This window comes from Ailuropoda melanoleuca, chromosome 8 (genome assembly GCF_002007445.2).
Source record: "Ailuropoda melanoleuca isolate Jingjing chromosome 8, ASM200744v2, whole genome shotgun sequence".
Taxonomy (NCBI): Eukaryota; Metazoa; Chordata; class Mammalia; order Carnivora; family Ursidae; genus Ailuropoda; species Ailuropoda melanoleuca.
Window position 1 is genome coordinate 18,449,102 of NC_048225.1, and position 14,971 is coordinate 18,464,072.

A 14,971-nucleotide genomic window follows, 5' to 3' on the forward strand; every position below is an offset into this window, starting at 1 on the left:
CGGTCTTAAATGAGATCTCGAGGGAAAATAAAAGAAAAATTCAGGGGCATAGGGACTGAATTCCCTACCACAAAGCCATCTTGTCTTACGTTAAAACTCCACTAAAAACTCTTGATTTGAGGCCCTGATCTTGCCATTCATTTCACCTTCCAACCTCCCTTTGGTGCTGGCTTGTTCTTACCTCACAAGACTGAAGGGGGAGCCACTGAGCCCAAACTCTGGGAAATCTGTAGTGTTTGGAGGTAGGGAGGTTTCTAGTAGTTACTGGCGGCCTCCCCTCCACCAGGTGCCTCTCCTCCAACTTCATCGCTTTCGTCCAACCCCAGGGCTACACCCTCCTCAGAGGAATTGACTATAAATGGTCATCAGGGGGAAGCGGCCAGAATGCCGAGAGCTATAAGCCTGACAGAGCTTGTGTATCAGCCTGACAGCTTCAATAGCCCAGAGTCTACATGGAATCCCAAACAGCGCTTGTTTCTTCCTCCCCAGCCACGGGCTGCCTGCCTGCCTGCCTCCTTGGCCTTGTTTAAACAAGAGAGAGCAGGCCGCATTTGGACAAGAAGGCTGGTGACCTTCCCTCAGTGCTGGAGAGCAGGTCAGCATGTCACTATTCAGCCTGAACGTGGCTTGCTTTCCCACTTTTAGGTCTTCCTGACTTCTAGAAACCGGGCCGTACGAGTTTTATCATCTCAGAAGTGTGCTGCCAAAGGTGAGACATGTCCCTGAGCAGTGTCAATGATTTGGGTCTGCATGTAGGAATAATTACAGCCAACATGACTGCATGCCAGGTAATGTGGACACAGCGTCTCGCGTGGCCCTGGGCACACAGTGAGTACTCAAGTGATAGCTATTATTACCAACAATCTCCTAGGTCTTAAAGAGCACCCTACAAAGAGGTATCTGTCTGCTTTTCTTTCTTTCTCTTTTGGCTTTGGCAGCTCAGGAAACAGACACCCAGAGAAGTTCAAAGCCTTATTCAAGGTTTCATGGTCATGGAGTGAGAAAGACGGAGTGTGGAGCCAGGCTGGTCTGGTTGCAGACATTATTCTGCGGCACTCTTACCAAGGATTACAGTCCCAGCTCTGAATAAGCCCCCCTCCCATGCCTTTCTGGGCTTGTAGAATGAGTTGACATCGATGATCTCTAAGGATCCTTCCAACATAACCCTCTGTGACTTGGAACTGCCAATCTCAGGGAGAGGGGGAGCTCCTCCCTGGCTGAGAAATCTGCCTCCTTCCCTGGCTAACGGAAATCTGCTGCAGATCGGGGAGGATGATGACGTTCCTTGAGAAGCAAATGAAGAGCTGGGGCTCTCTTACCAGCCCAGGTAAGACCGACTGCCTGGGGGGAAGGATGCTTCAGAGAGCAGAAGGCCAGCTCTTCACCCGACTGAGGACACCAGCCTGCTGAGGTGGGCAAAGGAAGTGGGACTGGAGAAATGTCCCCCAAAGAACCTGAGCTGAACCTATCAGCACTTGGAAATCTACCACCATAAATTCCTCTTTCCACGTCAGCCACTGCCCTCCTCATGTCCACTAATTGATACATAGGCTTCCCCCCACCACAAAGAATCTGCAGAGGGAGGGTCATATATCTGCCCAGGGCAGTGCTGTGGTATCGCACCCCAAAGCTGAGGCCAGGGCATTCCAGCTTCAGCCAGAAACACCAAAGGACAGCCCCCCACACCAGGCTCTCCTCATGTACATCGGGATTCAAGTGGCTTTTCTCTGAAAGTCCTTTCCATCCAGTCTTGGAAACAACTGTGGTAGTGGGTTGGTTCCATAGGACAGGGCTGTTGTTGGGAGTCTGAGGAACCCTGGGGCTGTTTTCCTCCCTGATGTTTCAACTGGGCTGCAGTGCCTCCGGGAGAGAGATAGGGCAGTCAGCCAGCTGTCCCTGCCCAGTAGTCAGTACCCTTCCTAACTCTACCCTTTCCCCGGTCAAAATTCACTCCTCCAAGAAGCCCTCTGAGATTGGATCCGGCAGCACTGCCTTCTGGTCCCGCCCCCTCTGTGGAATTTACAGGGCTCATATGCTACTGCTTATGTTCTCATTTATATTTCTCTGAGGTTGGTGCTGTCTCAGGTTTCTGTTTTGTTTTTTTTTTTCCTTCTCTATTTTGTGTATCCCATTAGATAAGGAGGAGTTTAGGAACAAAAAGCCCCTGAGTCTCCTCGCCTCCCTCAGTCCTGAGTTTTGCAGCGTCCAGTCTAGGTTTTGCAAGGGCTACGCGGCATTCATGTATCATGTCCACTCGAGTCTTCAGGATCAGGGCATATGAGAGGGCGGTGGGGAAATCCCTGGTCTTCAGAGACCTTGGCCTGACATAAGGAGGGGAGGGGCAGAACAGAGCTGGTCCCCCAAAGGACCAAGTGTCTATTTTTGCACCCTGAAAATGAGCTGTCGGGCCCCTGCTGGGGAATAGCCTCACAGCACTGGGCTCCCCGGAGACAGCTGGGCTCGGAAGGTCCAGGAGGAGGTGCAAAGAGGGAGAGATTCCTCTTTGGCTGTGAGGGGCCTCCGGGACTCCCAGGGGAACCCGCAGGCCTCATATATATTTATGTGAACTTCAGATGCTAATGAGTGCTGCGGAGCCAAGAGCCCTGCTGGGCTTGGGGAGCAATTGGCCCTACTCTTAACACAGTCTTCTTTGTCTGCAGGGCCTTAGGTTCAAATTGCAGATCTGGGTTTGGAAGTGCAGCTGACATGGAAACCTGCCCAGGCCTATAGCAGAATCCCAGCAGCCACTGGGAGAAAGCAGAGCTCCCTACCCTGTTTCCTTGGACAATGCACAGGAACCCAGGTGTGGCTGCGGTCATCTGGTCTACCTTCCAGGCTCCAAGAAGGGCTGTGCCCAACTCCTCCCAGACAGGGAGGTTTTCACCCTATTCTGAAGGCATCAACTCCCCCCATTGCCCCCCCCCAGTCACTCACCTATTCCAGTAATAACAACCCGTGGAAATTCCTCCTTCTGCCTGACTGAAATCTATTTTGCTGCAAGGAAGCCTGCTTTCTCTTGCTGTTTCTAGGAGGGAAGGTCAGTCTACAGCCATCTTAATGGACTACCTCCTTGGCATGAGAACTCCCCGCTGTCTCCTCTGTCCCAGCTCGCCCACCAGTTTCTCTATCTCTTTATCCCTGGGCACCTACTCTGTGCCAGGCAGCAAGCATCCCAAGACGGACTCCATTCTCACAATCACATGGTGGTCTTAGGTGGGGAGAGAGGCAAGGGGGGGGGAGCAGGAGACAGAAGGATGCATTTATGACACGTGGTATTTGCTAAAATGGAGCTATGGACAAAGTCTTTGGGAGCAGACCCAACGGCAACAAGCTCACCTCTGAGCCTGGCCATTAAGGCCAAGTAAGACATTCCCTGGATGAAAAAGGAGGGCAAAGGGTGTTCTAAGCAGAGGGAAGACCGTGCATGTAGACCAGAGGATCTGAAAGGGCCTGCTCCCTGGGGAACAGAAACCACTAGAAGGAGTTTGAACCCTGTTTTCCAGTCTAGAGGCAGCAGGCCGCTGAAGCCCATGTTAAGCCAAGGGTATTAACCCTGGTCAGCTTCAAGCCACAGAAGGGAACCCTGGAGACAGTACAGGCTGGGCTGGGAAGAGAGTGGGACGAGAGGAGGAAGGGCAGCTGGGAGTCTGCTGTGGTGATTCAGGCAAAAGAGAAAGCCAGTTAAGGAGGAGTGGCACTTACTTAAGCCATTTTCAAAGTAACACTTAAAAAATAAAACTTATACCGACTGGGGCACCTGGGTGGCTCAGTCTGTTAAGCGTCTGCCTTCGGCTCAGGTCGTGATCCCAGGGTTCTGAGATCGAGTCCCGCATCGGGCTCCCTGCTCAGCGGGGAGCCTGCTTCTCCCTCTGCCCCTCCCCCTGCTCATGCTCTCTCTCTATCAAATAAATAAATAAAGTCTTAAAAAAATAATATGGCCAATCTCATTTAAAAATAATAATAAATAAATAAATCTTACACCTACTTATTATACCAAACCTGGCAAAGAAGGACAAAAATAATGAAGAAAAGAACTACCACCAGTAAAATTTCTTTCCAGTCCTTTTTCTGTGCAACTATATCCGCACAAAGCAGTGATTGTATTATGCACAGTTTTGTAGTGCTCTCAGCACTTTCATCACTCAGCATGATAGCACAAGTTATCCAAGTTGTGAAAATTCTACTATGTTTTGCTAACAGCATTTTACTCACCTGTATAGATTCAGGAAGCATAATTCACTTAGCCATTATCCTATTTGGGGACATTTAGTGTGTGCCCATATTTTTACTACAGTAAACATTTTTTTTATTTCTTTTTTAGATTTTTTTTAAAGGCTTAATTTATTTATTTGACAGAGAGAGAGCAAACATAAACAAAGGGGGGGCAGGCAGAGGGAGAGGGAGAAGCAGGCTCCCCGCTGAGCAGGGAGCCTGATGGGGAACTTGATCCCAGGACCCTGGGATCATGACCTGAGCCGAAGGCAGACGCTTAACCAACTAAGCCACCCAGGCGCCCCTGCAGTAAACATTTTTGTACATAAACCTTGTCCATTCTATCTGATTATCTCTTTAGCATAGGTTCCCAATGATGGCATTATTGGGCCAAGGCTGTGAGTGTTTTTAATTCCCGAAGCAGACTTCTAAACTGTTCTTTTTTTAGAGAGAGGGAGTGCGTGCAAGTAGGGAGGGAGTGACGTGCACAGAGGGAGAGAGAATCTCAAGCAGGCTGCAGGCTCAGGACAGAGCCTGACGTGGGGCGAGCTCACTCACGATCCTGAGACCATGACCTGAGCCAAAATCAAGAGTCTGATGCTTAACTAACGGAGCCACCCAGGCGTCCCTCTAAACTGTTCTTTAAAATGGTTTGTGCTGATTGCACCCCTTCTAATCACAGATGAGCCTTCCTAGAGGGACAATCTGAAGGGGCCAGTCTTCCTCTTCACCATTTTGATAACACCTTTCCAGGGGGCAGAACATGTCACCCCTTGTACCCCTGGGCACAGACCAGGAGCCTCTCTCTCTCCCCTTCATCATTTCCTCAAAGCCAACACTCCCCAGACTAATGATGAATAACAGCAGATACGGTTTGCCTTAACTTCTTAGAAAGAACTCGTTTCTGGGATAGGGCGGCAGGTCCAGGATTATTCCAAGTGAGCCACATGTCACTGCTGCTCGGAAGATCGGTGCTGGCATGAGTCACAGCCTAAGCAGCTGTTCATGATCCAGGAGGCTTTCCCTATGGCTGAAGCCACAGCACCGCCTGGATTTCTGGAAGACTCCCTGGTTCTGTCCTGTTATTGCTAAAGTATTCTGATGCTAGTCAGACCACAAACTTGCCAATGTTCGTAAAGCAGTCTTACGTGAATATATTCATGCACACATGCAGCTGTGAGCGGACAGTTCTCTGTGCGTGCCAGATGGGAGTCTGTGCCTAATAACCACAAGGGAATGATCGCACAGGGCCTGGCTCGTTACAAACATTTTAATGTATATGAACTCATCTCCAGAGCTGGTGTGGTTAGGGGGAAGAGCACGGCTTTGCAACAAGATACATACAGGGTTGTGACTTTGGCCAAGTTTCGCCGTCTCTAAGAGCCCTGCCTTCCTCCTTTGTGAAATGGGAGTTGTGCCCTCGTTTTGCAGGGATCAGTGACACAGCCAATAGAAAAATAGAGCTTTCCAAAGGCTCCCCACCTCCCCAACGATTTTTAAAATTCCACCTCTAGTCTAAAGCTCTGTGAACCTTAAGCTCGCTAACTGATGGAGAGGCCGTGGCTTACCTTCAGAGTAAGCTCTTCTGACACCTACTTCAGTGTTGTTCCTACTACAATATGCTTCCTCATGTTGCCCTCCAAGTCCAGTTCTTTGGGAAGAGGAAGGGGTTTGAAAATTTTTTCCACGTGTGATAAGAAGTTCCACCTATGGCCTTCTTTCCTATTCAGGGAAACAAGATGGCGCAGAGGAAGGGGCAAAACAAGCAAAGATCTTCTCGACTTCAATCACATTCCGTCCTAAATCTGGCCCCTCTCCCACCTGGATACTAAAGCACTATCTCCCGAAATGTATTATTTCTCAGCTAGGCCTGACCCTGGGTCTCCTTGAGCTGATTTACTAAGCTTTGGAAAAATAAATAATAGAGTCGCCCACTTGCTTCCTTCTTTCGGAGACGTGTTTGGTCTCTGGGGAGACTTTGCAGTGGACGACCTCGCTGGCCCGTTCATTTTCTGAAGAAGGCCCTTCTGTCTAGAGGCAGGATCCTAACGCGGTTTATATTCTCTTTCTATTTCAGGCCCCATGGATTTCCTTTAATCTAGAAATTAGGAAAACACTTAGGGTTGGGGTTTTTTGGTTTTTTTTCTGTTGTTTTTTTAAATGGTTGTTTAGGGTTATTTAATTCATACCCTGTTACTCAATCCAGCATTCCTTCCCCTGGCCTAAGCCATCTGGTTTGTGTTCATTGTGAAACATGATAGTGGGATATTAAGCTTTTGAAAATTCAGGCAGGAAAAGGGGCGGGGGAGGGGGCTCTGTCTTGCAAAAGTGGTAGCATTTTCTCCATCTTTCCTGACCCACAAATGGAGTTGGAAGAACTATAGCTTTGGCTGGATGGTGATTTACTTGGGCCATTGCATTTGTCAACAAAGGCTGCAAGCTTGTGAGTCTCAGCTGCAGCTGGAACCTGAACTCGACGGGTCCCCCTACCAAAGAAACTTCAGAGGAAGATGTTTCCCGTCTGGATCCTGCATCACAAGCTGCTCTGTAAGATCACGTCCTGGCCTCTGCATCAGGAGCAAACTTGAAAGTTCACGGAAGCTTTGACTCCTGCAGCGGTGCAGTTGCCTCAAGAAGTTTTCTCATCTGGTGATTTTCTTTTTTCTTTCCTTTGTTTCTTTTTTTTTAAATTAATTTACTTAAGTAATCTCTATTCCCAATGTGGGGCTTGAACCCACGACCCCGAGATCAAGAGTCGCACGCTCCTCTGAGTGAGCCAGCCAGGTGCCCCTCATCTGGTGATTTTCTAAATTTAGGGTATAAACGAGCACCACGGGGCCATGATGGAATTTTCAGAGCTTCATAGGGAAGGAAAAATAGAAATGATGCAATGTGTATGGTGTAAAACAAAAGAATAGTCAAAGACTTAGAACGGCACCCCGCATCGAGTTAGCGCTCAGGACAGGTTAGTTGTTGTAGACAGAGCTGTCCTTGGACGCCTGTCATTTTACCTTTTTGTTATTCTTGCTGTTGTTGAAATGCCATTTCTTTTAAGGAACAATTTTAACAGCAGGATGGTAGCTTGTATTTTTGTTTCCTATCTTGAGCCATATTTGAAAAGTGGGCCCCAATGTTGTGTCCAAATTTATTTTGGTCCCTGAAATCTAAAAGCCTGAGAAACACTGATTTAGGCATGCCTATACTTTCAAATCAAATTCTGTCTGATCTGTCAATGAATTCCTTTTCGAGTGACCTGAAGGAAACTTAACCCCCTTTCCACATCTGTCTATAAGAACGGAGATCTCTGGACAAGGAATTAGATGGGGGGGTCCATGAGTACCACAGCTCTGTAGAGTTCTTTCCAAGGTCGAGATTGACCAAATGGGACCCCAGTTGCTGAGACCTACACCCCATTTCTCTGAAGTATTCTCTCCCCTTCTACGACCTGCTCTTCCAGCTCATTTGCACCTGCTGGAACCACTGGAGGCAGGAGCTATGTCTCCCTTGAGAGAGAGCCCCCCAGTGACAGAGACTGATTTCCCTCTGTAGGTCAAGCCCATCAAGCCAAGCCTCACCTTTGCCTGGAATTAACAGAGCATGCGGGGCACCTGGGTGGCGCAGTCGTTAAGCGTCTGCCTTCGGCTCAGGGTGTGATCCCAGTGTTCTGGGATCGAGCCCCACATTCAGGCTCCTCTGCTAGGAGCCTGCTTCTTCCTCTCCCACTCCCCCTGCTTGTGTTCCCTCTCTCGCTGGCTAGCTCTCTCTCTGTCAAATAAACAAATAAAATATTAAAAAAAAAAAAAGAATTAACACAGTATGTAAAGAAGACAGCACATGTATCCCCTTGGCTCTATTTATACCACACGAGTGAGAATCACCATTGTGGATGTAATACTTCACGTGTGACATCTGGTGTAACATACATTCAGCTCTGAGTCCTGCCCATTGCAGAGCAGCACAGCTGTTCCCAGAAGTTTAGGACAGGTGGCTCATTCATTCATTTGTTCAGCAAGTATGGTTGTGTACCATGGGTGAGATACAGCAGGGGATACAAAGATGGATCAAACCAGGATCATGCCTTCAAAGAGCTTAGAGTGAAAGAAGATGTGTGTGAACATTATATTTCAAAGGGTAAAAGGTGCTTGCATGCAAAATGGAAAGTTTATGGCAGTCTAGAGCAGGCAGAGATTGCTTCAACTGGAGGGAATGAGGACAATCTTAAGGTAAAGACAGTATTCGAGCCATTTCAGCCCTCTTCCATCTTGCATTCAGAACCCTTCCCTGGAAATCCTACTACTGTGGGGTGTTTTGCTTCCTTTGATGCAGTGTGTATTGGGGATGGGGGTTCAGGAGGCAGGGACAAGGGTGGGGAAGATGGGAGGTAGACACTGGCCCTGTGGATCCTGGCTTCTAGGTCTCCTCTTGGAGGTTCTGGTGGGTCCTCTCATTGTTGCTGAACTGAGAACTCTGAGATTTGAGACCTGAGCTGGAAGACCAGTCCCACGGGGATCCATTTTGCTGACTTTTTCAGCCCCAAGAACTTGATGGTTAATTTTTGCTTGAACCCAAATGGAAGATACATAGGAATCTAGAGCAGCCAAACAGGGCTGGAAATGGGGGCTCTGGATCAAAATAAATCAGAAAACTACAAGGTAGCATGGAGGTCTAAGAGGACGAAGTGTCCTACCCCATCTGGACCTTCTGGGTCTACACCTTCCCCAAGGCTTGCTAGGAATTGGAGATGAGTTTTCATCTTGTCCTTGCCTCCTGAACTCCCACCCCAATACACACTGCATCAAAGGGAGCAAAACACCCCAAAGCAGTGATTTCCAGGGAAGGGCTCTGAATGCAAAGACAGAGGCTTGCTCTAAGATGGCTGAAATGGCTTTCACCTACTGCCCCCCCATGGCAATCAGACCCTCAAAAATTTATTACTAGGGCTGCCATCCTTTTGGATTTATAACATATATTTAAAATATCTTGATTATGGTGATGGTTTCATGGGCATACACATATGCCGAAACGTAACAAACTGTAGACTTTAAATATGAGTTTATTATATGTTTAGTATGTTTCAATAATTGAGGCTGGGGGTTTGTAAGTACTTAGGACTGATGTCAAATGACCTCCCCAGAGGGGCGCCTAGGTGGCATAGTTGGTTGTGTGTCCGACTCTTGACTTCAGTTCAGGTCATGATCTCAGGGTCATGGGATCAAGCCCTGAGTCAGGCTCTGTGCACTGTGTGGAGTCTGCTTGAGATTTTCTCTCTCCCTCTCACTCTGTCCCTCCTCCTGCTCTCTTTCAAATAAATAAATAAATAAATAAATAAATAAATAAATAAATAAATAAAATCTTCAAAAAAAAACCAAAAACAAAAAAACCCACAAACTTCCCTAGAGCAACGCCCTCAATAGCTCCAGACCCCGCTCTCCTGCACAGATCAGGCTCCCTTGACGGCTCTGTTCAACACTAAATTAGTCTGTAGGGGAGGCCAAGCGTGCCAACACAATACAGATAGTTACGATGGGAGAACAGCCAAATTCATGTCATTTCCCACTCAGATTCCCACTGTCCTTATTCCATGCCTTCGCTCCAGCCTTCTCTGTCATTTTCACAGCCTAGGAGACCTAGGCTCAAATCCTAGTTCACTGTCACTTACTAATTGAGTGACATGGAACAAATTACTTCTCTGGGTTTCAGCATCTCGAACATCTATAAAATGGAGAGATCTTAGGGCTCTTATGGAGATTAATTCAGTCTACATATTGGGTGCCTGGGGCATGTCATGACTTCAGTTAATGATGGTTAGCCCTACTATTATAATAACTAGGGGGAACAGTTCAAGGAAACTGGAGGGTTTGTTTCAGAAAGAGCAGAGCAGGAGGGGAGACATACATGACAAGACCTTCTTCAGCTATGCACAGGGCTTTGGGGTAAGAGGAAGATGTGTGCCCATACCGTAGGAGAAAGGACATTGTCTCTGCAGCTTATTGGCTGTGTGTCTTGGGACTGGCCCCGTAAGCCCCTCCCTCCGAGCTGTAGTTTCTGTATTTGGTTTAGGGATTTTTTTTCTGATTTTTTTAAAGATTTTATTTATTTATTTGACAGAAAGAGAGCGAAAGAGAGAAAGTGAGCACAAGCAAGGGGAAGGGCAGGCAGAGGGAGAGGGAGAAGCAGGCTCCCCGCTGAGCAAGAAACCTGATGCAGGACTCAGTCCCAGGGTTCTGGGATCGTGACCCGAGGCAAAGGCAGACGCTTAACCAACTGAGCAACCCAGGCATCCCCGCAGTGTCTGTATTTGTAAAGTGGGGATTCATATTGCAAACTTCAGGGTGTGATTGTGAGCTGAGCAGGAGGTGACACGTATATGAAAATGTCTAGTTCAGTGCCCATCACAGATGAATGCTTTTAAAACATCACTTTATAAAGTGAAAGGCCCTTTACTTGCAAGGCCATCGTGGCCGTTATTAATCTTCGTAGCCTTGGTTGGGGGCAGTTTCCAGAAGGCTGACTCCACCTCAGAGGAGAAAGTCCTTCCCAGTGGGAATTGCTATCTCAGAGTGGAAGCATTGGTAAGTATCGAGCTTCCTGTTGTTTGCTCCAATGAAGGACAGATGCTCATGTTCCAGAAAGGGATTTCTGCTGGGTGGAAGCTGGAGCAGACAGATATAACAGTTTTCCACAGGTTTCCATTTAATCTTGTGTGTCAGGAGGGAAGGAACAGGGAAGGGTGGGGGTGGGTAGAGGGTAAACAAACGAGCTGACGTTCCTTCTAAAAGCTACTATCATGGCAAACCCTACAGCAGCCCCAGGAAACCGAGAGAAGGGCACTTCTCTTCCCATGAGGCAGAGTGAGTGGTAGTGGGTGTGCTGGAGATCACACCTCGAGGCTGCATGTGTTAGGAGGAGGTTCGGAGGTTCTGGGGGAAACCACTCTTGTCTCCCAAAGCAAAAACAGTCATGGCCTGTCATGGGAAGGCCAGCAGCAACCACGCTGGCCGTGATCAGCTGGGACAGCGGCCAGTATCATGTGCCCTCTTTGCAATCTCTAATTCAGGTGGCTGTATTCTTGCAAACCAGTCTTTGAATACGTGTACGTGCTTCCAAATCCCTGGGGTGAGCCGCTGGACGAGCCTGGGGCTAGCAGTGGGGACCCTGGGCTCGAGTCCCATCTCTGCTATTAACTATCCATATGATCAGAAAGCCACGTAACCTCTGCAAGCCTCGGTCTCTCTCCCTCCATCTCTCCCTTCCTTCTTGAGCAGTATTTTCCACAGACCAGCAGCGATGGCTGGGAACTTGGAAATGGAATCTGAGCCCACCACTACCCACCCCCACATCCCCCCCGCCCCGTCACCACCAGATCTACTAAAGCAAAGTTGCATTTTAACAAGATCCCCAAGTGATTCATAAGCACTTGAAAGTCTGAGAAATACTGGCTTAGAGGACTTGAATAGTACTTAATGTATGGTACCAGCTTTATGGTCAAACTGCCTGGGGCCGAATCCTAACTTCATGGTTCACATGCTCCGCAACCTTCAGCAAGAGCTCAACCTCTGTAGGGTCCCATGTTCTCCTCTGTGAAATGGGATCCTGATAGGACCTACTCGGTAGAGTGGCTAGGAGGATTAAATGCAAAAATATATGCAACGATCTTTGCACATAACAGGAGCTCATAAATGACTTTTGGCTTCCATAAACTTTCTCTGTTGCTCGGCATGCCGTACAGGAAAGAGCACATGTGTTGGTTCGTCACACCTGTCCTGAGCATGTGGCTCTGTTCTTAGCATGCAGGATACAGAAGTCAATGACACAGGCAAAGCCCCGACTCTTGTAGAAATGAACAAGAGGCAAGTGCATGAATGGAGGTAAAAAGAATATGTCAGACTGTGATAAATGTTAGGGAGAAAATATAACAGGGTAATGTGAAATGAGCAGGCAGAGCTCTGGTTAGACCAGGGAGGGTGGCTGGGGCTCAGCAAAGGCCTCGCTGAGGCGATATTTGCCCTAAAACCTGGAAGGCAAGGAGCCAGCCTTGCAAAACTCAGGGGAAAGATCATGCCCAGGGGAGGGAAGAACAGAATGCAAAGACCTTGAGCCTGCAGCGAACCTTGGCGTCTCTGGGACAGAGGCCTGGGCAGGGTCAGGCTGTGTGGGGCCCATTCTAGTGCAAGGGAAAGCAGTAGGGGCCCAGCCAGAGCAGCGGCAGGGAGCCTGGAGGTTCTGGGGCCGAGGGGGCCCAGGTGAGAACAGGAATCACCTGGGGCTGCAGCTTCCCACAAAGAAATGTAGCAGAGCCCTCCACCTGCAGAGCTGGAAGTACCCAGAAATCTCCCCTCTTGCAGGGTGAAAACTGAGGCCCAGAGAGTGGGTTGCTCAAGGTCACTTCTCAACACCACCCGAGGAAGGCCCCCAAATTGGCCTGTAAACTAATGTGTGTTATTTCCAGAATCAGAAAGAATGACTATTTCACATGGGTCTCTGCCCCCATCACGTGTCCTTTCCCCGCTCCTCCTCTGCCCCAGGCTCTGCCTGTCCGCCTCCGGCCCCCTCCCCAAGGCCCCGTCCCCAAGGCCCCCAGAGGCAATGCCTTCAAGTCACTATGTGTTCACCTCACATTACACACATTCTTGCTCCACTGTTGGCTGAAGTAAGACCTCACCCCTTAATGACTATCCTTTTCCAAAACTCCACTTCCGGCCTGTACCAAACATTTCCAGTTTGGCATTTAATTACCTTCTGCCCATCATCTTTCACCATTCCGTTCTCCTCTCTCAGTCTGGTTCCCCCTCACCAGACCTTGATGAGCGGGGTCTTGGGTCACGGACGGGTCCATATCCACCCACAGAACCAAGCACACAAGGGTTGCTACATAATGGAAATCTGCATCTTCTCTGAAATCCACCCACAACCAAGCCCTTCAAGATCCCAGGGAAAACAACACACACACAGGAAATTGTTACACAACCAACCAACCCAGGTCAGAGACATCTCTCCCTCTTATAAGAGAAGCAACGGTTTGCTTTCTTGGTGTCAGGGTGGGATTAATATCACAGCAGAAATCAGCTTTGTCTGAAACAGCTCTAACTGAACAGATGAACACATTCATCTCCAGGCCTGCCTGTCACCTGTCACTCCGTCCCTGGGGCTGCCCTTATTTCAGGGTCTCTACTGGGCGTGTGACTTGGAATAGAGAGAAAGTTGACAAATGTGGGTTATGCTTCTTTGAGTCTGAGCCGCTCTGCCAGCCCAGAGAGACAGATGTCTTTTCCTCCCTTGCCCGGGGCCTGTGATTGAACGTCTGACAGGTTTGAAAGCACAATGATTACAGAAGATAACACGCCACCACCATCACCCCAAGGACTTGAACCATGGCTTTGACTCAGGTTTGCTCTGAGAAAAGCCAGGGTCTAGAGAAGCTGTTGGGAGACAGGAGGAGCGGGCACCTGCCTGCTGTCCTGGAGGACAGACTCAATCATTCTTGTTTGCAAAGCTGGGTTCGGCTCTTGCGACGAGAAGCCGGGCACCCAATGGGGAAACACAGACACAGGTTCAGAATAGCACTTTTGCAGGCTCCTTATTGCTTCAACAGGTGCCGAGAGCCTGCTGCTTGCCACACGTGGCTCCGTGAGAAGCTGTGCCCCTGTGCTTTTATTTCGTGTGTCTGAGTCCCCGGCCCCAGGAGCCTAGCCTGCTGCTGTCCACGCAGCGTGCACTCTGGTTAATATCCTGCCTACTCCCGAGAGCGCCAGCCTCTCCCCAGTCCGAGGGAGGGCGAGCCCAGGAAACTTCGGAGCCTCGATAAGAACATCGTCATTTCACAGAGAGAAGAGCTTACCCACGAATCCCGTCGTGCCCGTTCAGCATCAAGACACTCTCCAGCCTTTCACCCCAACTGGGTCACGTATGGGACCACTGACTCCTTTCTTCCTCAACCTATAAGCCTAAGTCTTGTGTGTCAATGCCCATCCCCTGAGGTTATAGCCAAGCTTTTCTCAGGGCAGCTAATTCAGGTGCGAATCTTCCATTTCCCCAACTCTCGTCAAAGGCGCCTTAGGTCCTGCTCTATAGCTTCTTAGATGTTTCTTATGTTCTGTGGGGGTCTTGCATGGGTCCTACAGAGTCTGGTTCAGTGGGTCTGGGGTGGGGCCTGAGATCCTGCCTCCTGTGAGAACACTGTGGCTAGTCTGAGGACCACACTCTGAGTAACAAGATGGTTGACCAGTAGAATGGTCTTCGTGCGACCGTCATGGTTTTAGCACTGAAAATCCTGTGTTCTGTGGCTGAGAAACCCCTCAGTCCCGGGCAAATCAGGATGGTCTGTCACCGTACACCTTAAATCTTGAGGACTCCCAGACTAGAGAGCAGCCATATGTGGCAACAATCTTTCACTAAGTGCGCTCCTGTTCGGTGAGCTGCGGTGGCCATGGGAGCACTGAGGACGCGGTGGGGGCAGTGAAGAGTCCTGCTGAGTGCTATGGGCTGCGGCTGCCACTCTTAAGGGAGCTCCTGGTCCTTCGGAAGAGTGGGACGGGCAATAATTTGGGGGCCAGGAGAATTGGCTTCCTGTTCTGGTTCTGCTACTAACTAGGGAGAATTTCTTAACTTCTGGTCTTTTTTTTTAAAATTTTATTTATCAGAGAGAGAGGGAGAGAGAACACAAGTCTGGGGAACAGCAGTCAGAGGGACAGCGGGCTCCCCGCTGAGTGCAATTCCAGGACTCTGGTATCATGACCTGAGCTGAAGGCAGACACCTAAC

At 49.1% G+C, this 14,971-nt stretch overlaps 1 long non-coding RNA gene across 1 annotated transcript; it reads left to right on the forward strand.

Moving 5' to 3' along the window:
• Positions 1-460: 460 nt before the first annotated feature.
• LOC109488501 lies at positions 461-2,952 on the forward strand. Its single transcript, XR_002141489.2, has 3 exons — positions 461-709; positions 939-1,327; positions 2,661-2,952. It is a non-coding gene; the product is annotated as an uncharacterized LOC109488501 (long non-coding RNA).
• Positions 2,953-14,971: the final 12,019 nt, after the last annotated feature.